This window comes from Nomascus leucogenys, chromosome 5, assembly GCF_006542625.1.
Source record: "Nomascus leucogenys isolate Asia chromosome 5, Asia_NLE_v1, whole genome shotgun sequence".
Classification (NCBI taxonomy): Eukaryota; Metazoa; Chordata; class Mammalia; order Primates; family Hylobatidae; genus Nomascus; species Nomascus leucogenys.
In genome coordinates, this window is record NC_044385.1 from 52960529 (window position 1) to 52984583 (window position 24055).

At 46.0% G+C, this 24055-nt stretch overlaps 1 long non-coding RNA gene across 1 annotated transcript in view; it reads left to right on the plus strand.

The window, feature by feature from the left end:
• The first annotated feature begins 16411 nt into the window (after window positions 1-16411).
• The window catches only part of LOC105739765, a 67268-nt gene continuing 59624 nt past the window's right edge, over window positions 16412-24055 (plus strand). Inside the window, exons 1-2 of the long non-coding RNA XR_004030111.1 lie at window positions 16412-16552; window positions 17560-17657. This is a non-coding gene — a long non-coding RNA (uncharacterized LOC105739765). The remainder of the gene's footprint in view (window positions 16553-17559; window positions 17658-24055) is intronic.

Genomic DNA, 24055 nt, shown 5'->3' on the forward strand with positions numbered 1-24055 from the left:
CCCTACCAGGCCATAGGAAGTTGGGGAGGGAGTGCTGAGGAGCTCCAGGAAACACTCCCAAGTGTGTCGACAGTGACAGAGACAGTTGGGGCCAAACAAAGGTTGATTCTTCCATTCTTATCTCCATAAAGCCAGACCTTTCCCTTCAGCACTCCTCCACCCCCATCTCCTTCTTGCTTTTCTCCAACTCCTCTAACTATAGGTTCCTCCCCAGGATGCAGGGGAGGCGAAATGATGAGGTTCAGAGTCTTCCCTCGAAGGCGATGGCTGCCTTGAGGGTTGGAGCAAAGGACGATGAGCAAAGGACGATGGTAAACAGTAGGGAAGTCCAGCCGGCCTGTATCTAGTTGCACATCTTGCCTTGAGAGTGATCCAGTGAGGGTCTGTCCCAGCTAGGACATCAGGTAGGAGGGGTGGGTTCAGAGTTCAGATTCCTAGGAAACATGGGAGGAGAGGAAAAGGCAACTTGGATCCACCTCCAGCCTCAGGCCTAGCAACCTGCAATGCATCTCATCCTGAGTTTGCTGGAATGTGTATGTAGGCTTTGGGAGGAAGGGGTGTGTGTGTATTGCGGGGTGGGGTGGGGCAGCTGGTTCCCCTTGACGGCTGGACAGCTTGCCCTGAAGAATTTGCCTGCTTTCTGGAAAAATCCAACTTTCCCACCCTGGGCCTGAGCATCCTGGTACAGCAATGGCGCCACCTGCTGGCCTTATTGAGGTCCTACTGCTCAGCCTCAGCTCAATCGCCTCCATGTTGGGCTTCTCTCCCTGGCTGCCCCACCCTGTAGTTCAATTTCTCTTGTACACAAAGCTGATATAACTATAGAACGTCACTGTTGAAGAGGACTTTAAAGATACATTTAATTAAACTCCCTTATGGTATAGTTAAAGACAAACTAAGGCTCAGAGAAGGCAGGTGGCTTGCCCAGTCACCTGGAATTTGGAAGTCCTGAATCTGTAGTTTTCCCCTCCATCATATCATCCTACTCTTCTGCCCAGTCCTCCGGGTTCCTCCAGTTGGATGTCATGAAGCCAGTGTGGCAGTGTGAAGATAGGTTTGGGACTTCACTTCTGGAGCATTTCATCAACATAAGCTATCCTAGGCCTGGCCGGCCAAGCAGGTCCTGGAGGAGCCCCGGGACAAAGATCACAGGAGGCCATGAGGTTCGGCTTCTTTGGTGCCCACAGTGAGACCAGGAAAATTAGCTGTAGGGTGTTACACTGTTCACTATGGAGAGCATACCTGGAATTATCTTCAGCCAGAGTTTCATCTGAATGGATAAATGGGAATACCATCTAAGTCCAGATAAATAGATCACTTCCATCTCATCCCTTCTAGGTAGATTAATCCCACACTTCCTCTTCACACAAAACCAGTACTAGGTCATCAATTTTGTGCAACAGGATGCTGCTTCTCTTCCTAAAGCCCCCATTGAAGAGGCTCCCAGCCACCATTCAATCATTCATCAAGTCTTATGATGTGCCAGACACTGTGCCAAATGTGCCAGAACATCTGTTATGTGCCAGACACTGTTCTTGAGACTGGGGATAGAGCAAACACTCGTGAAGCTTATAATTCTAGCAGAAGAGGACAGTAAACAATGTCATCTCAGTAAGTATATACATGTGTTTTCAGGTCATATTGAGAGCTATGAAAAACATAAAATATATTGAGAATAATGGTTGGTATTTTACATATGGTGGTTACTTTTAGAAAAATAACAGTGGAGAGCACAGGTTCACTTGAATGAAGTGGAGAAGCAGGTTGTATGCCAAGCTGGGGGAGATTATCCCACACAGGGGAAAGGACAAGTGCAAAGCCCTATGATGAAAAGCTGCCAAGTGCAGAAAGCCTCATATGGCAGGGGGCAAGATGGCCATGAGGTTGTGTCAGTGAGTGGGGGTGGGGAGAGACAGGTCAGACTATACGGGGCCTTTTAGTAGTAGATTGGGAAGCCACTGGAGGCTTTTGAGCAGAGAAGTCATATGATCTGCTTTATGTTTTAAAAGGATCATGTTGGCTGCTGAGTAGAGAATAGAGGTTGAGGGATAAGAAAGTAGAAGGAGACCGTAGCAAGAAGAATGATCATGGCTGGGAGCAGGTGATCATATTGGCAGTGATGAGATCACGCAGAATTCAAAAAGTGTTTCAAAGGTAGAGGTAACAGGATTTGCACAGTCTATTTATTTCTTCAAATAATAATCATATTAACAATGATAGTAGCTAACAGTTTTTGAGTGCTTACTGTATGAAAATTGAGATATGGTGGCAATATTTAAATAGCATATTTTACTTAATATTCACAGAAACCCTGTGAAGTAGGTTCTATTATCTCAGAAAAAGAAACTGAAACTCAGAGAATAACAAGGGACTGTGTTACGTGCACAGTGGCGGAGGCAAAGATGAATAGGATGTGAGTTTATTTGAACCCCAAATGTTTAAATCTTGGGGATAATATGACACACATTTAAACAAACAAGCAAGAAGAAATGCACAGCAGAAAGTGAGAAATAACACGAGGAAAGACTAAATGAAGTGCCTTGTATCTAGACGTGGGCAGGACTCTTTCCAGCTGAGAAGATCTGAGACTGGGTCATGAACAGGTGGTTTCTGAGTGGGTCCTGTAAAAATGAATATGATTTTGATGACAGTAATGAGTAAGGACATTTGAGACTGATAGAAGAGTACATACAATATGTAGTGATGGGGAAAGATAAGGTGCTGTCAAAGGACAATGTGTTTCCTGGTATGACAGAAGTAGAATGTGTTAAGGGAGCCGAGTACCAGAAAGATCCGGGTGTCACAGTTTGTGTAGGGTGTTTATAGCTAAACCACAGAGTTTAATTTTATCCAATAGAAGAGGAGCCACAGAAGAGTTTCCATTTATTCATTAATTTATTCATTTATTCAAAAAATATTTCTTGAGTGCTTATTATAAGCCAGGTACTGTGCCAGGCACCTGGGATAAGACATAATCCCTTCTGTCAAATCTTTACATTGGGTGGATGTGGGAGGGACAGATGACAGAACAATATGCATTGAGTGTAAGTGCTATGGTATAGGAAGCTCTGAGTGGGAGGGGCATGGAAGCCATGGAAGACCATGGAAGACCATGGAAGGCTTCCCAGGAGAAGTGACATCTGGACTGATCCTTTGGTCAAGCAGGAGTTAAAGAGGAGAAAAGGAGAGATATGGGTGTTCCTGAGAGAGGAAGAAGCCTTGTCCCAGGAGCAAAGTGAGGTGATTGTTCCAGAAATGTGAGTGATTCTTTTAAGGCTCAAGCAAAGCATGTGATTCTTCTTTATACCTTCTATTTCTTTGCTGAGTCTTTCTGTTCTTTTGTTTCAAGCATGCTGCAATTGCTCATTAAAGCATGTTTATGATGGCTGTCTGTTTTAAAATTCTTGTCAGATGGTTTCAACATCTTTATCATCTCAATGTTGGCATCTGTTAATGGTTTTTTCTCAATCAAATTGAGATTTTCCTGGTCCTTGGTATTACCAGTGATTTTAATTGCATCCGGAAATTTGGGATTTATGTTGAAAGACTGGATCTTATTTAAAGATTCTGTTTAGCATGCCTCCTTTGATACCACACTGGTGGGTCCAGGTTCCCCATTCAGCTGTTGACACCTGCAGGGCAGAGAGGTGGGATGGGGTGAAGAGAGTACCTCATTATTGCTGGACCAGGTTAGAAGTTCAGGCCTCCCAGTAGATCTCTGCTGATACCACTCTGGTGCCATGTCATTCCTTGAGTCCAAAAGTCCCTCCCAATTCTGCCTTCTTCTCTCTACCTATCGGAGTCTCCCTATGTTTGATTTATATATAATGTCTAGGGTTTTTAGAGATACTTAACAGTAGGCATAAGAAAAAGTGTGTCCACTCCATCTTTTCTGGAACTGGAAGTTCAAGTCAAATATAAGAGAGAGGAGAGGAAATCACAAGCCATGAGACTGGAGAGTTAGGCAGGTTCTACACCAGCTATTCTCAAAGCCCTCTTACACTCTTGAAAATTTAGAACTTCAAAGAGCTTTTGATTTTGAAGGTTACATCTACCAATAATTACTGTTTCAAAAATTAAAATTGAGAAAATTTTATTTATTAATTTGTTTAAAAATAACAATTTTTCCATTACATGATAATGTAAGTAATGCTTTTCTTAATGAAAAATAATTATATTTTCCAAAACAAAAACAATTAGGAAAAAGAGTGTCCTTGTTTTAGACTTTGGTAAATCTCTCTAATATCTTGCTGAAGAGAAGAATGCTGATTCTTTTTTTTTTTTTTTTTTGTGACGGAGTCTCACTCTGTTGCCCAGGCTGGAGTGCAGTGGTGTGATCTCGGCTCACTGCAAGCTCTTCCTCCCAGGTTCACGCCATTCTCCTGCCTCAGTCTCCTGAGTAGCTGGGACTACAGGCACCCACCACCACGCCCAGCTAATTTTTTTGTATTTTTAGTAGAGACGGGGTTTCACCGTGTTAGCCAGGATGCTGTCTCCTGACCTCGTAATCCACCCGCCTCGGCCTCCCAAAGTGCTGGGATTACAGGTGTGAGCCACCGCGCCTGGCCCCCAAATGCTGATTCTTTTATCTGCTTCTGTGTTCAATCTGTTGTGATATTATATGATGGGTAGCCTCTGAAACACTCCACTGTATACTTGTGAGAGAATGAATGTAAAAAAGGAAAATAGATTTTTAGTATTATTATGAAAATAGTTTTGACCTCAGAGACCACTTGGAAATGTTTTAGGGAACCCCCAGAGGACCTTGGATCACACTTTGAGAACCGTGGCTCTAGATATGTTACTATTTCAGTAGCATCTAAGTACATGTGGCTGCTGAGCACTTGAAATGTGGCTAGTGCAAATGAGAGACGGGACTTCCAGCTGTCTGTAATTTAATAAACTCAAATTTAAAAACTGGAACAGCATAAAATGTTTTGTTGTTGTTGTTAAACATGACCTTATAGTTTTGGTAGGAATACATTTCACTTTAACCCTTCAAAATTTAGCATCTGAATTGAGATATGCTGTACATGTTAAATACATGACAGATTTTGAGGACTTAGAAAAAAATAATGTAAGATATTTCATTAATAGTTTTTATATTGAGTATGTTTTGCTATGATAATATTTTTGATATATTGGGTTAAATAAAATGTATTTTAAAATTAATTTAAGCTATATTTGTTAAAATCTTTAGAATGTGAATAATAGAACATTTAAAATGACATACGTGGTTCACATTTTATTTCTCCTGGAGTGTGCTGCTCTAGATGAATTTAGATGATGAAGGTTTTGTGTGTCATGTAAAGCTTATTCTTTATTTTGAAGGTAATGTAGAGCCATTGAAAAGTCTGAAGTAGAGAAGTGACATATCAGATCTGCATTTTAGAAAGCTTACTTTGGCTTCAGTGTGGAGCATGGACTGAAGGAGGAACCAGTTAGGGTTAGGCGGTGATTGCATTATTAAAGGGTAGGAAGACTGTGGCCTGAAGAAAAGTGGCTAAACTGGAGACGTATGGCTGAGCGCAGTGGCTCACGCCTGTAATCCCAGCACTCTGGGAGGCTGAGGCAGGCGGATCACTTGAGGTCAGGAGTTTGAGACCAGCCTGGCCAAAATGGTGAAACCCTGCCTCTACTAAAAATACAAAAGTAGCCAGGCATGGTGGCGTGTGCCTGTAATCCCAGCTAATCAGGAGGCTGAGGCACAGGAATCACCTGAACCCGGGAGGTAAAGATTGCAGTGAGCCGAGATCACTCCACTGCACTCCAGTCTGGGCAACAGAGTGAGACTCTGTCTCAAAAAAATAATAAACAAACAAACAAACAAATAAATAAATTGGAGACCATAGTGGAAAGATGAAATCAACTGGATTTGGTTCTTAAGTGTAATAATGGCATTTTGGTTATGTAAGATAATGTTCTTATTTCTAAGAGACGCACACAGGAATCTTTAGGGATGAAGGGCCATAATGTCTGTAATTTACTTTCAAGTGGTGCATCATATTCACACACACATACACAGTATATCTGTGAGATAATAAGAATGAAAAGGTAAATAGCATCTTAGTAGTATTATGAAAAAAATATACATGGAGAGAGGGGAAGGGGAGAGAAAGCAAATATGAGACAAAATATTAGCAATTTTGAATCTACATGAAAGCAATCTAGTAAATGATGAACCATTTTAGTCTTCTTCCAGCCCTTTCTGTAGGTTTGACAATTTTCAAAATAAAAAGATGGGGAAAAAATGAAAAAAAAAACTTTAAAAAGTCTTGGTAATCACTGATTAGTTATGAGAGAAAGGGAGTGACTTTCTGGTTTCTTGCCTGGCAACAGAGTAGACAGCACTGTCCTTCCCAAGACGGAAGTGCAAGAGGAGAAATGGAATTGGAGGGATGATGAGTTCGGTATGGAATGTGTGGACTTTGCGATGCTCTAGGCTCCAAAAGGCAATGTGCAACCCTGAAGTTTTTGAGAGGGAAATGTGGTAGAGATGCAGACATGGGTGTCTTTAGAATCTAGATGGTAATGGAAGGTGCTGGGGGACACTGGAGTATCAAGGGCATGTGTGGAGAATGAGAAGAGATGAGGTGTGAGGATGAAATCCTGGCGAACACTGACATTTCAGGGTCAGCAAAGAAGGATATTGGAGTAGACAACTTCCAAGATGGCCCACGACACCACCTCTTCATAGGCAGGCTCTTGTGTAGTCATTCCCTCTCACACTGTATCGGGGTTGGTCTGTGAGACAAGAGGGGTGGAAGTGATGGCATGTCACTCCTGAGATTATGTCATAAAAGACATTGTGGTGCTCATCTTGGCTTGGTACATGCTCATCCTTGTTGATCCCTTGTTCTGGGGGAAGCCGTCTATCATGTCATGATAGACTACAGGGAGTTCCATGTGGGGAAGAACTGAAACCTCCTGCCAACAGCCATGTGAGGAAGCTTGGAAAACCTTGGAAGAGTATCCTTAAAAAGAAGTTTTAAATTAAACATAAATAAATACATAAACAGTACAACTGCAATCTCATGAGACATCCCAAGCCAGACAACTCAGGTAAGCCATTCCACCCAGCTAAATTGCTCCAGATTGCTGACCCGAAGAAACTGCATGAGTCCGGGTATGGTGGCTCGTGCTGTAAACCCAACCCTTTAGGAGGCTGAGGTGGGAGGATTGCTTGAGGCCAGGAGTTTGAGACCAGCCTAGGCAAATAATGAGAACCCCTGTCTCTACAACAAATGAAAAAATTAGCCAGGCATGATGGCATGTGCCTGTAGTGCCAGCTACACAGGAGGTGAGGCAGAAGGATTGCTTGAGCCCAGAAGGTTGAGGCTGCAGTGAGCTGTGTTTGTGCCACTGCACTCCAGCCTGGGCAACAGGGCAAGATTCTGTCAGAAAAAAAAAAAAAAAATATCAAGAAACTGTGTGAGAGAATCCATGTGTTTTAAGCTTCTGAATTTTGGGGTAATTTGTTATGCAGCAACAGACAAGGAACACAGACAAGCCTCAAAGGTGAGTTAGAAGGGAATACGTCGAGATAGGAGAACCGTGAGCCTGGGATCTTGAGAATATGTCATGGAGGACAGCCTGGAATATGGTGGCTAATACTACTGAATGGCAGAGGATTGGAATTTTCAACAAAGAGGTGATTTATAACCTTGGTGAAAGCAGTCAGGAGAGTGGGGGAGGGCAGAGACCAGATTATAGTAGGCCAAACGGCAAATTAGAAAAGCTGTAATTTTTCCATTATCACATTTATTGAGGGAAAAAGTACAGTATCATAATACCAATTTTAGGCGTGAGAAAGCCAAAGTCACATTGCTAATATGTGGCAAAATCCTCCTGACCGTTCCACCAGTGATATATTAAATAATTTTCTCTGCTAGCATGGTGGCTCATGCCTATAATCCCAGCACTTTGGGAGGCTGAGGTAGGAGGATTGCTTGAGGCCAGGAGTTCAAGACCAGCCTATGCAATATAGCAAGATCTGTCTCTATGCAAATAAAAAATAATAAAAATAAATTAGCCAGGTGTGATGGCACATACCTGTAGTCCCAGATACCCAGGAGGCTGAGGTGGGAGGATCACTTGAGCCCAGGAAAGAGGTCAAGGCTGCAGTGAGCCATGATCGCACCACAGCACTCCAGCCTAGGCAACACAGTGAGACCCTGTCTTTAAAAAACAAAATTCTCGGCCAGGCACGGTGGCTCGCGCCTGTAATCTCAGCACTTTGGGAGGCTGAGGCAGGCGGATCACGAGGTCAGGAGATCAAGACCATCCTGGCTAACACGGTGAAACCCCATCTCTACTAAAAATACAAAAAATTAGCTGGGCATGGTGGCAGGTGCCTGTAGACCCAGCTACTCGGGATGCTGAGGCAGGAGAATGGTGTGAACCCGGGAGGCGGAGCCTGCAGTGAGCCGAGATCGCCCCACTGCACTCCAGCCTGGGCGACAGAGCGAGACTCCATCTTAAAAAAAAAAAAAAAGAAAAAGAAAAAGAAAAAAGAAAATTCTCTCCACCTACATTCATTACTGTTTCTGGGAAGAGTTCTGATAAATTCAGTTTTTGCAACCTCGTTCCATTTCCAGTGATATTCTTGAATCCCTTATGATTGTGGTGACCAGCCAGCTTCCTAGCTGGGATGCTCCTTCATCTGGTTCTGCCTAACTCACCCCCCAGCCCCCACTGCCTTGGGTAAGTCCTTAGAAAGAGAACTGACAAATTAAAGTGAGACATTCTTTCATTCATTCCATAGCTATTTATTGAGCTTCTTAGAAGAGCTTCAGCTACCTGGCTAGCATTCTTAGACATCAATGGGCAACCAACTTGTCACTGGCAGTTTTACATATGAAGTCAGCACTCCACAAGCAAAAGAAAATCTGCCTTAGCTTCCTAGAGAGGGGGGGCCCTACTCAAGATTGAATAGAGCACAGTAAAATTCAGCAACTGCAGCATCAACAAATGAAGCAATCAGGGTAATCATTCAGCAGTGATTAATAGCAACATCTCTTCTTAGGTCTCAGACATGAAGCTATACGTAGGTAGCTATTCCTAGCTCTAACTCTATTTTAATGTATTTGGCCTTCAGTCAATCAATTCACCTTTCTCTGACCCATACAGTCTCCCCGGCGAAAGGTTTCCTGAGTAAGATTCGCCCTGGGGGTGCAACCCATTCAGACCTGCTTGAGCTGCACCGAGGGGCCACATGGTGTTGTGGTCACCCCCTCTGGCTCTGAAGTCAGACATGCCTGCATTTGGGGTCCAGCTCTGACATGTTAGCTGTGTCATTTTGAGCAGATTACTTTCTTAACCTTTTCCATCCTTGGTTTCCTCATCTGAAAAAAAAGGGGGCAAGGGCTAATATCTACCTCATAGTATTACCATATGTATAACAGGAAGAAAAAGATGTAATGTAAAAAACGATTGCTGTATTTCTTCATTCTAGGGGGGAGCAGGATTCCTCACAGAGGTGCTTCACTCATTTGTGGAGGAATAAACACTTTGTTCAACTTTTTTGGTTAAGAAAAGCAGCTGAGGATCCAATTCTCAGCTCCTTCTCTGATCTCAGAGTGAGAATAGCCCAGAATGGAGGTGTTTGTTCAAAAGAGTTAAATTTCCTTTGTATAATAAAGTAACAGTAATCAGATATTTTCAGGGAGAGGTGGAGGGCAGTAGAGAGATGGAGGGGAAGAATTGAGAAAAGGGAGAAATGGCTGCAGGCAGGGCTCTGGGAGGCAGAGCAGACAGGAAAAAGGGTGCTGGGCATGCTAGTGTGACGATTTTCAGCACTTCCTGGTCTGAGTGGTGCTGTCACAATCCTATGTTGCCCTGACCTTTAGTTAAAGTCTTCCATGCAAAATGACCTTATGTCCTGGGGGTCTTTGGGGAAAAAAGAAAAGAAGGGGCCCGCTCGCCATGAATGAGAATGATGTGATAAGGGGACAACATTGTCAGCAGGCAGGTGAAAGTGCCCAAATTCAGCTGGAGCAGGAATTCATAAGGAAAAGTGATCACAAAAAAATGTCACTCCATCCCCTAAGAGTTTTTGGAAATCTTGGCTGGGTGTGGTGGCTCACACTTGTAATCCTAGCACTTTGACAGGTCAAGGCAGGAGGATCACTTGAAGCTGGGAGTTCAAGATCAGCCTGAGCAATAAAGCAAGACTTTGTCTCTACAAAAAATACAACAACAACAACAACAACAAATTTAGCTAGGCATAGGGGCTTGCACCTCTCACCCCAGATACTCAGGTGGCTGAGGCCGGAGGATCGCTTGGGCCCAGGAGTTCAAGTCTGTAGTGAGCTATGATTGGGCAACAGAGCAAGACTCTGTCTCAAAGTAAAAAAAAAAAAAAAAAAAAAGATATCTTGGGAAAACATGGACTTTCCAGACTTGGGTTGTTAATAAAACACGATTCAAGAACGCTGGTAAAAATTAAGTTACATAAGGATTAAATGAGAGAATATACATAAAGCACTCAGCTCAGAGCCCAGTTCTTAATAAGCATTCAACTTAAAATAGCCCTTATTATTATGACTTAGTGTTCAATTTCCTCTCTTCTTCACCCCTTTCACTTCAAGGGCTCACAATCTACTTAAAAATTTTGATATAGTCACTCATTTATTCTACAAACATTTACCAAAGTCCTTTGATGTGTCAGGTAAGTTAAATAATTTCAGGCAGTAGTAATTGTCATAGCTAATGTTTTTGAGGGCTTAGTATATACCAGGTACTGTGCCAAGTGCTTTACATAGCTTTTTAAATTTAATCCTCAACAGTCCTAGGGAGGAACAATTATATTCCTACTTTACAAATGAGGTTAGAGAATATGGCACAGTGAGGTCAAGAGACTTGCCCCAGATCACACAGCCAGCCAGCGGGACAGCCAAGGTTTGAACCCAGGCTGTTGAATTTCAGTGCACGCTTTTTTTTTTTTGTTTTTTGAGATGGAGTCTGGCTCTATTGCCCAGGCTGGAGTGCAGTGGCGTGATCTCGGCTCACTGAAACCTCTGCCTCCCAGGTTCACGCCATTCTCCCGCCTCAGCCTCCCTAGTAGCTGGGACTACAGGAGCTCGCCACCACGCCCAGCTAATTTTTTGTGTTTTTTGGTAGAGACAGGGTTTCGCCGTGTTAGCCAGGATGGTCTCGATCTCCTGACCTCGTGATCCGCCTGCCTCGGCCTCCCAAAGTGCTGGGATTACAGGCGTAAGCCCCTGCGCTTGGCCTAGTGCGTGCTTTTAAGCTCCACACTACACTATTTTTTATTTAATTTTTTTCTTTTTGTGTATTCTCATGCTTGTTTCCTAACTATACTGTTTTTTAATGCAACTGACAATGTGTGTGAGTTATGGCGTACAGAGTCAGAGGGATCATGAGGGAATGGCCACCATGGGGACGTTATCCTAGAAGAATGAGTGGGATTTTCTTGCCTTCTTTTCCCTTGAACCTCATATTCCCTTTCCAGCTCTAAGCACTCAAGATGGAGTGGCAGTAGGATCCCAACACTTATATCTGTCCAGAACTGGTCATCAGCTGGCTTGAGTTCTCCCATTCTGCCTGTGCCTTCCCTTAGCAAGGGAAAGAACAAGATGGAAGAGAAGGAAAAGGCCTGATTGAACCAGCCAATAGATAATTAGAAGCTGACTATTTTGCAATAATGCAGCACAACAGCAATAAATAAATCAATCACTTGGGGGGTGGGGAATGACTTTCCTATAATCAGCTATTAAAGGCTTGTACCACTAATTAGTCTATTAATTAGAACTGTTCTCTTCCTTCCACATGTTATCAGCCTGCCAAGGCCGAGAAAACTCAGCCCCGGGGGCAGGAGATAAGAGAAGTAAGACATATAGAAGTGGCAGATTCAAACAGCTGGGCTTGTGTGTGTTTTAAAAGCACAGTTCTTAGTGCCCCGGGCATATCCACCTGCTAGTAGGAAAAGAACGTTTATCAAAAATCAAAGGGCTGTTGTCTTTGTTGAGCAGAAAGGGGAAAAAAAGATTTAATCTTTAAAGAGAAAAACCACTGTAACCACACTCAGGGATCTGTGAAGGGCAGTTCCACTGGGTGTTCCCTAGAGCACAGGACACAGTGAGAAACAAACATGCTTAGTGCCAAGGCAGCATAATCAGAAGACCGAGGGGCAGAGGCACTCTGCTCCTACTATGTGCCTGGCACCACCTCCGTTCTTTATGTTTGTAATATCTTGTCTGATGATTTCATCTACATTCTCAGATGCCCTTGAGTTATTTCTGGGAGTTCCCAAAAAGGGACCTCAGATGAGCCCTCACAGCTGTGGTCACCAAAAGATTGCTGCTCTGCTCTGCCTCTCCTGTTGTGGCTCTCAGTGGTTAATGCTCCCTGCCCACCAAGAGCTTGGGAAAGCCTCTCATCACCGTGCCTGACGTGGTTTTGCAAGCTCAAAGGGCTCTGCCTGGGCCCAGAAACTCACAAATCGTTCTTCAAGAGTTCCAACAAGCTCTGAGCCCCACAGCCGTCTCCATATCCCTGACAAATGCACAATGAGGAGTACTGCAGCCTTCATACTCCTTTGCTCACTTTCCCAACTCCTCCGATCTGCTCTGTCCTCCCCTAGTTACTAAGCAGACATCCCCTTGCATTCACATGAAAAATAGCAGACACAGGGTGGGGCTTTGGGGCAGGTGTCTCCACTAGCAACAGCTCACCAACAGTTGATAGGTTATCTTGCTTAATCCTCCCAACAGCCATGTGATGGGCTATCAATCCCATTTTGCAGAATGGGGAAACTGTGGCTCAGAGAGGTTAAGCAATTTGGCCAGGCTTCCATGGGCTGTGACAAAGCACTTGGTAAGAGCTCAGTAAACATTTGCTGATGGACAGAATTGAAAATATGGAGGAAATGGAAGATCTCCAGCTTCTGAGAAGCTCAGAGCCTGCGGGGGTCCAACTACACAGTAAAGGGGGCTGTCAATTGAGGTGGCCCCATTAGAGTAAGAGAAGGGGCAGAGGTAGAGAGTATAGGGTCAGACCCAAGGCCAATTCCTCCCCACCGCATTCTTTCCTATCTTGATAACTGTTGATATATGGTCCATTTTCTACCAACAACTCACCTCTGCCCCCTGTGCCTCAACAAACACATCCACACACACATAAAAACCCTTCAGAAGCGGTCAGTGGTGACATTCACGAGCTGCATGATCCTCAGGATGTCAACATGTATGTGTCCCAACATCGATACCTACTTTGGGGATGGAGAGGGGAGCAGTGGTGATGTGGCGGAGAGAGTCTGAGCTTAGAATCCCATCTCAGGCCTCTGTTCCTTGGTAACCATCTGGGTGACCTTAGGCAAATTGCTTTACCATGTCTACCTTCAGTTTCCTTATATGCAAAGTAGGAAATGTCAGCTGTCTATTCAAAATGTTATTGTGAGGATCAAGTGAAGTAATACAATACTTCTCACTAACATATATATATATGTAAATATATATATATAGAGAGAGAGAGATAGAGAACTTTAAAATTACAAGATACTTTGTTACACATATATCTCTGGCCACCTTCAGAGCAACCCTAATTATTATTGTTTTCATTTTTTAGATAAGGAAATAAAAAACTCAGAAAGATTGAAATTCACTTGAAAACAGTGAATAGTGCTATTATTAAAAAGCAGTAGGCCTGTCCCACCCTATCTGACTTTTAGATTATGAAGCACCACTGCATTTACCCCCAGAGTCTCTCATCTGGGGTATGTGCCATGTTCAAAGCTTTCATTCATTTAATAAATATTTATGTGTTCCCATTTGGCACTAGGTATTGTGCCAGGCATTGAGGATACTATCGCAGAGGTATTAGTGCGGCAGGGAAAGCAGACGTCATATAAGAACAATAACAATATTGTGATTTTCATATTATAGCAGAGGAAGGGCCAGGTGGTGCAGGAGGAGACAGTCGGGAAACCTGAGGAATAGGTGGAACAAAGTCTCAAAAAGTTGGGGAGGGCCAGGTGCAGCAACTCATGCCTATAATCTCAGCATTATGGGAGTCTGAGGCAGGCAAATCGCTTGAGCTCAGGAATTGGAGACTAGCCTGGGCAACATGGCAAAACCCTGTCTCTACAAGATACAAAAATATTTGCTGGGCGTGGTAGCGCATGCCTGTAGTCCCAGCTATTCAGGGGGCTGAGTTTGAAGAATCACTTGAGCCGGGAAGATCGAGGCTGCAGTGAGCTGAGATCACACCACTGCACCCCAGTGACAGGGACAGAGTGAGGCCATCTCAAAAAAAAATTGGAGGAGGACTTTTATCAAGGCAGTGAGAAACATGGTGTTTAGTACAAGTGAAGCATATAGGTAAGAGTGGAGGCTGTGCCAAGACAGGAGGCTGGAGAGTCAGTTGGGCCCAGATCTAGGAGGCCTTGTGAGCCAGGCGAAGGAGTCTGAACCTCATCCTTAGTCCAGAATGAAACTACATAAGAGTTTTACGTAGGGAAGGGATTGATATATTTGCAAGATCCTTCTAAACAGGATATTGTCTTAGTCCAAGCTGCTATAACAGAATACCACAGACTGAGTGGCTTAAACAACATTTATTTCTCACCATTCTGGAGGCAAGGTAGTCTAAGATCAAGGCATCAGCAGATTTGTGTCTGGAGAAGGTCTGCTTCCTGTTTTGCAGTTGGCCATCTTCTCACTGTATTCTCCCGTGTTGGAAAGCAGAGAGGAAGAGAGGGAGAGAGAGAGAAAGAGCACACAAACAAGCTTTAGGGAGATACAGACATTCAGTACACAGCAGATGTGGAGACTGGATCTGGGCCTAGTGAGGCTGGAGGCAGGTAGGTGAGTTAGGCTAGAGACAAATGCAGAAATCCCAGCAAGAAATAATGGTGGAATGAGCTAGGAATAAAGAGAGGGCCAATCTTAGAAATTTAAGATTTAGGAAGTAGAATCAGGATGTGGTGATTGATTGGCATATGTGCAAGAAAGGAGGGAAGTGAGATGGAAAAGTCAAGGATGACATCCATGTTGCTTGTGCACCAGGTGGGTGGGGACACCCCTCACTGGACTAGGAGACACTGGTGGTAGAATATCTGCTATTTGGTATGTGTGTCCTGCATGAACTTGCCTTGCAACTTCATCCAGGAACCCCTAAATTATGGCTGCCTTGCCTAGAGGAGCAGGAATGAATGAGATAAGCCTATCAACTTGAGGATTCTGTTCTCCAGACACCTAGCGGTCCATGTGGTGGAGCATCAGGAAGGGAGGAAAGGTGCAGGTAGAGCAAAGGCATTCATCTCTCTAGGCCTCCTATTCTCTCAATCTAACCTCTCTTTGATTATTTAAGAACTGTTTGTCGAAGGCATACCATGTAAGGCCCTTAGTAGTTGCAGAGGGAGACACTGATCTTAAAAGAGTTTTACTATCTAGAAGGAGATACGAAAACCAACCACAGAAATAAATACAGGTGTATGTATAACATGTTAACAGACATAAAATATATGCTCTCAGAAAACTGAGGTCATAAATGGCATTGCTGATTGGGAAAATCAGAGAGGAAGAGGTTTTCGAGTTGGCCTTAAAGGACAGGTGGAATTTCTACAGGCAGAAATGTGAGATTGGGCGTCCAGTGGAGATATCCCTAAAGGAGGAAAAAGCATGAGATAAGATGGCATCGTATTCAGGTAATCACCAGCTTGCTCTTTCTGCTTAGGGTGTCTGCAGAAAGTGAGATATTAAGCTGGGATCCACGGAGCTATGAAGAGTTTCAGAATTCCCTGAAATACTGTGCAAAATTATATTTCCGTATGCATGTGCATTTTTTGAAGAGAGGGTCCATAGCTCTTCTGCAGTTCTCAGAAGGGTGTAGGTACAAGAAAAGGTTAAAAACAGTACTTGAAATTTCCGAATTAGAATTTACAGGTAGGCTGGGGCATCTGTGCATGTGTGTTCTGACAAGCTCGGGAAGTGACTCAGTGCACACCTCGGATCTCCAGACGGGCCCATGGAGGCCTTGAGATGCCAGCCTCGAGAGCTTCCCACCCTTTTCCCACTCCTCGATTCTCCACCCCCATTTTACAAGGAGTCACCAGCATCTCCACAGTCTCCACTGCCCTGGAAGAAATATGGCGAGGCAAGGTCAGAGGAACGGGGGGAAATCAGAATATCTTGCAAAGACTCTGGAGTCCCCTTCAGAGACAGGGTGGGTGGGAGCTGCTCTGCCCCAAGTCTAGCGACGGCCACACGGCCTGACAGGTCTCCCGCCCCGCCGCAAGCCTATGGTCACATTCTGGGAATTTCCGAATCAGTTGGCCGGCCGGCTGCGGCAGATTTTCCCGGACACGAGCGTGCAGCGCCCGACGCGGCCGCTGGGTGGCGCCGCGCGGGACGCCGAGCGTGGGAAGCGCGGGCGCGCGGGCAGGCTGAGCTCACACGCCCGGGAAGCGGCCGCCGCGGAGCCGGCGTCCGCAGCGGCTGCGCATCTCGGGCCTGCAGCGGGGCGCTTGGCGGGCGGGGGCTGGGGGGGAGCCTGTTTGCGCAGTACCCCCGGAGGGCGGAAGGCCGCCGAGGTAAGAGCCGGGACCCGGCCAGGTGGGAGTGGGCACCTTGGGCCGGGCCTGCAGGGCGGTCCCCGAGCGTCCCGGGGTAGGGTGGGCTCCCTGGGGACGATGCCCGGGGCCCCGGCCGCGCTCCAGTCGCGCCCCACCCCGACTGCAGCGCGGCCTCGGGCCGCTGCTGGCCTCGCCGCGGGGGTGGGAGCGGTCGCGGCCTGGAGCAGCTCCGGGCGGGCCCCAGGCTCTGGGGCCAGGGCCAGCTGCGCGCAGGGGTGAGTGAGCAGCCCCCGGGCCCTCAAATGAGCGCCTGCCCGCTACCCACCTTGCATTTCTCCTCTCCGCAGTGGGCGTGGTGCCCCTTTGCTGCAGAGGGGGCGCCCAGAGTTGAGGAAGGCTGCGGGGGAGAGCGCAGAGACAGGTGGTTGAGGGGGCGAGGGCTGGTGCGCCAAGGCTCGAGGTATTAATGCGTATTTCTTTTTCCCCCCTTCTTCAGGGGGCGCGGAGGTCCGTGTGGAGGAGGAGGAGGCGGGAAGGCCAGAGGCATAGCTCAGGAGAGGGCAGGTGCTGCGGGAGATCACTTGGCTCTGTCTCTGTTCAGCTGCCCCCACCCCTGCCAAATTAATAAAGTGGGTGTGGTGATGACGGTGGAGGAGTTTGATGAAGACCTGGCCCAAACTGCCCAGAACTGCCCCAGGCCGGCCGCCTAGTCCCGCGTGTATATCCGGGAGCCGCAGACTCTGAGCATTCTGTAGAGGGAGGGGGAATATTACCCAAAGGAGCTACAGCCACTGAGGCAGCTCCAGAGATAGGGGCTGCGGAGCAATCTTCAGGCTCACAGCCCAACTTCATAGATGGTGAATTGGCCAGGAATGGTGGGAGTTGGGGGCTGTAGGGAAATAGGATAATTTGCTTAGGACCTCTTCCTTCCAGCTTTGCAACCATAGACCAAAATTTGGGATCTGGCATTTGTCAAATGTGCTTAATTTTTTTTTCTTTCCCTTTCGGTTTGTTTTGTTTTTTAGAGAAACAGCAAGTGACAGAGCAGAGGAACGGCTGGCCCAGCCAATCCTGGAGCTGCTGCTGCAGCACTTGTTCCTCAAACAAGTGCTCCTACATTCTGGTAGGAGGACAGAGAGGAGGGGGCTACTGGTCCACAACCCTCCCCTGCCGAGGACCCCATGGCTGCTCCCCTGTGGGAAGAGCAGCTAGGCTGCCTCAGGCTGGATGGGCAGAGGCTGCCATGGCCCAGGGTGGTGACGGTTTTGCGGCCCCTCCCTGCTGCCCAGTGTGGAAGGAAGAGTGCAGAGCCTGGCAAGTTTCTCTCTGTGTCCTCTGGGCTGGAAGGAGCAGGTATAGACAGGGCCGAGGCAGTCAGGGCCTGGTGCTGCTTTGGCATGGGTGGCAGGAGGGCTGAACCTCCAGCCCCTTGGGTTTGGTTCCACCCCTGGCCTGTCCCTGGCACTCGACAACTGCTCCTGTGTGCTTATTGGTGCCACCATGTTATATAACGCTTATATAATCTTCCAGGGCGAGCACTGTGTCTCCGCTCTCAGGTCACGCAGACACTGTGTCCGTGTGGGAGGCAGGATCTGTGGAAGCCTGTGGGTGAACCTACTCCCCCCATCCCCAACCTGGCTCCTTCTCCTGATCTCAGCCATAGGAGGGGGGCTGGGAGAGCCAGGTCCCTCTCCACACCAGCTGTGTGGGATGAGAACATGGTTGGCTGGGCAGTTTTCCTCACCTTCCTGCCCCACTAGTCCCACTTGCCCTGTCTGGTAGAGCAGATGCCATCCTTGTGCTTTGAGACCAGCTCTTTGTTTTGGGGGACCCCTGGCATGGCAGGTGGCATGGTGAGATGAACCCCAAAATGTTGCAGTGGAAGAACACATGGTCCTTAGGGTTGGATAAAGAGAGGGAGAAATTAGCTCTGCCTTTGAGGTTTCGAGCAAGGGTAACTAGAAGGATGGTGGTGGCATTATAAGAGATTTGGAGCAGGCCTAGGGGCTAGGGGATGGTCAGGGAAGGGTGTACAGGGAAGTAGATCAGACAGCAAAGATAAACATGGTGTTCTTTTACTGTACTCTCCACTGGGCTGTCCCTGGTTACCAGGGTAACAGAAGCAGTGATGAAAATCATGCCTTTCGTTCAGTGGAAAAATCTGGCTCCTCCTCCTGGCTCTTCCTTCTCTAAATCGCCTATGACCCATTGAGAGGGTTATGCTTCCAAGGATCAGCGAGAGACCCCAGCATGTTTTCATTATGCTCCCCTTTCCCCAGTCTTTTTTATCATCTCCCCTCTTCCTGTATCCCCTGTCTCCCCCCACAGCTCGGCAGTTGGCAGTTACGTAGGAGTTGGAGTAGATGCAGGGGGAAGGGCATGGACGTCATCATAGGGCAGGGTGAGCAGAGCGTGGGCAGAGATGTGGATGCAGGAATGCCTGGCACATGAGGAGGGTCCAGCATTGATGAGCTAGATGGAGCCAAAAGCCTGTTTCTGGGCTGGTAGGAGCTGAGGTGGGCAGGGTAAGATGATGGTGGGCCTTCAGAGTTCAGCAGTCTGGGTTCGAGGGAGTAGGAACTAGGAAGGGTCTGAGGTTTCTTGTGCAGTTATCTTGTGATGAAAACTACCAAACCATATCCCTTTTTGAAGTTAAGATTTTTGTTTTTTTCTTTTATCTTGTGATGAAAACAGTGATTCATTCATTTAGCATTTATTGTGTGCCCCCCATATTAGGTGAGGTTCTGGGAACTGGGAAGCCAAAGGTGAGTAGCGCTGGACCTTGACCTTTAAGAGACTGTGGTGAATGGAAGGAGGATGAGTATATGGGGAAAGATCTGGTATTGTTGTAAGCCTGGAATCTGGGGTCCCCAGCAGGAGACTAGCAACATACCAGATTGGAGGTGATAGGTTAGGGTGGAGCCTGGGGAAATGAAGAGGAAGAGATAATTTGGAGTGCTACTCTGGCTTGAGGACAGGACATGGGGAAGAGAAAGTGCTGAAATTTTTAACCTTAGTGATTTATAGAAATAGAAACATTAGAGTTCAAACTTGTTTTGGGAAGTCATGTTTGATTTTCTTTTAGACATGTTGCCTTCAAGATGATGGCAGGGTATCCAAATAAAAATGTTGATGGTCAGGCAAGTGAAATATGCAATGGAAGTCCGTTCTGGGAAAAGATTTGAAGGATATTGGATTATGAAGCTTGAAGGTGGGTAGAGGTAGATCCTAGGGCCTGGGGCATTACCTGGAATTGAGTGAGGCTGTATGCCTTGTACTGGTTTATTATCCCAGGGCTTGCCCAGACCCTGGGCATTTCTGCTAACAAACACCCACATCTTCTACCAAACCATATCCCTTTTTAAAGTTAAGATTTTTGTTTTTTTCCTCTCCCTAGTAACTATGTCCAGGTATACCTGGAAACACACACACACACACACACACACACATGCACACACACACACACGCATGCACTTATTTCCCCCAAGGTCTTGTACCATTTGCTTATAGCTCAGGGATGTGCTGTAGAAATGTGCCACGAGTCTTTGGCCTCTTCTAGCATGCTGTTTGTCACCCCGTAGGAGTAAGAGCACTGGACAGAGTCAGGCGACTTTTGCTAGCTACGTGATCTTGGACACACCACTTCCTTTTCCAGGCCTAAGTGTCTAGTCTAAGGGATAGCTTCTTCCAGTTCTGAAGCCCTCTGATTTGATGTCTGGAAAGCTTTTTTCACCTTTGCCTAGGTTTCTGATGCAGACCAAGGTTTTTGAACAAATAGCCTAGATTTCTTAGTACCTTATGGGAAGGACTTAGTACCTTATGGGAGGGACTGGTAGGGATGGAGGCCTAGTCCCCAGAGTGGGTCCCTGTCTTAGTGTGGATAGGAGCCCTCCAGGTGGATGGGAGCCTCTGCTCCTCTTTGGAGCATGAAAATACTGGAAGAGCAGGTTTTCCCAATGACCAGGGGTTGCAAACTGTGGCCCGTGGGCCGGATTCCTGTTTTTGTAAATAAAGTTTCACTGGAACAGAGACATGCCCATTGTTTGTGTATTGTCTGAGGCTGGTTTCATGCTACAATGGCATAGTTGAGTAACTGCGAGGGAGCCTGTATGCCCCATAAGCCTAAAATATTTACTATCTTGCCCTTTAGGATAAAAGATAAAAACTTGCCAACCCCTGCTGTAGACTACCAGAAAAGTGCTTGGCCTTTTACTGAGGGTGCTTGTGATGGCTATTTCAGATTTCTAGGGTTCTTAAAGATTCTGCGTTGGGCCTGTCTTTGTGATCCCATGAGAGGATGAGCTGGTAGTTGAAATAGTAGATTATTAGAGTCAGCTCAAAAATAGTCCTTCTGTATCTAGGAAAGCTCTTTCATTTTCAGCCTTTTCCCTGGAGCCTGGAGGCCTAAGTTCCTCAGCAGGACTGGGTTTGACAAGCTACTGTCCCTCTCATTCTGATTTCCCTGGGCAGTGCAGAGGATATACTGGACTGACCCAAGCCCAGTGTTGAGTGAGGAGAAGGGAGGCTCATTGGTTCCGTCTGTCCTGTAGGATCTTTCTCCTGATATCTCTATCGTTTCTGATCTCACCGGCACCTTTAGTGCCAAGGTCCTGGAGATGCTGCCGCAGAGAGAGCCTGCAACCCAGCCTGGCATGTCTGTCTGAACCTGGCACTCATCCACTCTGTCAGAATAAGGCTCTGGGCTTGGCGTTTGTGGGATATGTGTCTGTGTTGGCTTGGGACTGGAATCAGCATTCAGTATTCCTGCAGCCAACCTTTATGGAGTCCTTCTGTGTCCTAGTTTCCACCTTTTTGACCTGGTCCTCAAGCCGGAGTCTTGCTGAAACTCCTAGCTAGGAACAGGGCTAAAGTTCTCACTGCTGCAGAACAGCAACAGCCCAGCAGTTGGGGCAGTTCTGCTCAGATAGGAAGTGAGACACGTCGGTAGCAGGAGGAAACCAAGTGCTGGAAGTAGCAGGGGGAACGGAGGTGACTGAGGTTGATTCTCGTTGCACTTGATAGGGAGGAGGCCAGCAGCGGGAGGAGGGAGCAGACAATCCATAATAGCAAAGAAGACAGAAGTCGAGCACACCTAGAGCTGCTTTTAGCTGGTAATGGTAACTCTGGCTCTAGGAGCATTCCTTCATACCTCCCGGCACAGTTTCCCCAGAGGCTGTTATAAAGAAAACATTCTCTCTTAAATATCTTTTCATTTGTAGGGTTTAGGGTGACCCCATACTATATGGTCTTAAACTTAGGTTGAGACAACTGCACTGACTTGGATAAATAAATATCATTTACCAGATATTTATTAAAGATCTATTATGTGGCAGGCACTGTGTGAAGTTCTCAGGATACAGAGGTAAATAAAAGATTCGCAGTTTGATCTGGAAGGTTTATGGGCAGCTGAACCAATTTTAATTCCATCTGCACTGGATCACATGCTTCAAGAGAGCATGTCTGTATCTGTCTTGTCCTTTGCTGTCACCCCAGTGCTGAGTACAGAGCTTGGCACACGATAGGCCTCAGATATTTATTGGTTGACCCATCCTTGTTTGATCTGTCCTGGAAATGTGCAAGAGGAATCTGAGTGGGTAAGTGGAGGAAGAGAGGTGCTTAACGCAGCAAGTGTGACAAATTTGGGGGAAGATGGACATACTCGGATATATGATGATGACTGCCTTTAAGGAAAAGAGAAGGGTTAAAGCTGTGTGGGCATGACAGAATCCATTGGCATTAGGGCCATGAGAAGGAAGGAATATGACCTGGCTACAAAGGTGGGTTAGAGGTAGTCAGGATCACCGGATAAAGCAGAGGACCACCAGAATTGTGAAGAACTAACCAGCAGCAGAGAAGGGAAGAGTGGAAGGAGAGTAGGGGCCATTGTGAGAGGAAACATGGAGACCTCTTCAGGCCTAGGATGAAAGCAGAAATGACACAAGTGAGTCTCAGATGAACATGATGGCGGGGATAAAGAAAAGATGGGACTCTCAGCTCTGTTCTGCTGGTCTCCTCAGAAACCACTGTGTCCATGTATGACTAAAAATGCCTCTCAGTTATTTTCCAACAGTGCAGCAAATGCAAGGAAATTAACTGTGGTTTGACATTATGGTTAGTCTTTTTTTTTTTTTTTTTTTTTTTTTTCAAATTTGTCAATGGAAATTTTCACAGGTACACAAAGATAGAGTTAGCATAATACACCTCAATGTTCCCATCCCCCAGTTTTTCGACTTGTAATCAACACATGGCTTTTCTCATTTCTTTTATACCTTCACCTACCTTTTTCTTACCCCCTTCTTGGATTATTTTACAGCAAGTCCTAGATCCTGTATTATTTGATCCATAAATACTTTTTAATGTATCTCTAAAGGATAATACCTTTTAAAAACGTAACCCTAGTGGTATTATTACACCTTGAAAAAGCACAGTCATTCCTAAATATCTCCTGTCATCCAAATATCCAAATGGTGTTTAAATTTCCTTCGATGTCTCAATTTCTTTCTTTCTTTCTTTTTTTTTTTTTTTGAAAACAGCTGATTGGTTTGAGTCAGGCTCCAAATAAGATCCGCATGTTTCATTTAGTTGATGACAAATCTTCAAGGCTCTGTTAATACAGATTATGGTCATTCTTAAAAGAATTTATGTTCTGCAATTCTACCTTTTAGATTTACTTAGCTACCCACGATTCTTCCCAGTCAGCTGCCATCAACAGCTTCTTGAGTTTTGTTAGATGATTTTTATGATTTTGAGCATTTTTTCATGATCCTTCTTGCCTTTATGGTTTAATGTAGCTAGACACTTTTCCCTTCCTTCAGTAGATATTTCTTGGGAGCCTGCTCTGTTTCAGGAGCTGTACTGGACACTGGGCCTACACCTGTGAAAAGGACAGACAGGGCCCAACTCCTGGAGCTTACAGTTTGACCACAGGAGAGCTGCTGCTTGGCAGTTTTCCCCGTGCGTTCACCCCAGCTGAGCAGTGTGACCACAACTGTCGCTTCTGTGCAGGCAGACCTGCCACGTTTTAGAGCTTGGTGTTCATGCTCTCATGCTGTCATTTTATGTGGTTGACAAAGGTGCCCCTAGAATGTTCAAGAAGCCAGGCATGGCTTCTGTGGCAGGCCTGTGTCTCATAGCCACACGACCCGGCATTCTAACTGTGGTGCTGCTTGGGCCTTGCGTGTATCCATGTAACACTTTTGGGCTTGAGTGTGGATAGCTCTGAAAGTTAAAATGGAGAGCTTCCTGAATTGGTGGAGTGTGGAGAGGCTAAATGAACACGTTTAAAGAGGGGGTTCTGAATTGTTACAGGGCTTGGCAAACACCAAGTGTTGCTAATATGTTTGAGCAAATTGGATGTTTCTGTGGCTTTGTGGACTTCAGGTTGGTTTGGGGCTTTTGCCTGTTCCAATTAGGCTACCTGCCAGCCTTTCAGATGACAGGCCCACTTTCTTGATTTGCTGTTCGTTGTGTATTGGGTAGCCAGTCTGCCTCAGTAGCCAGATATGATGATACAATTCAGGC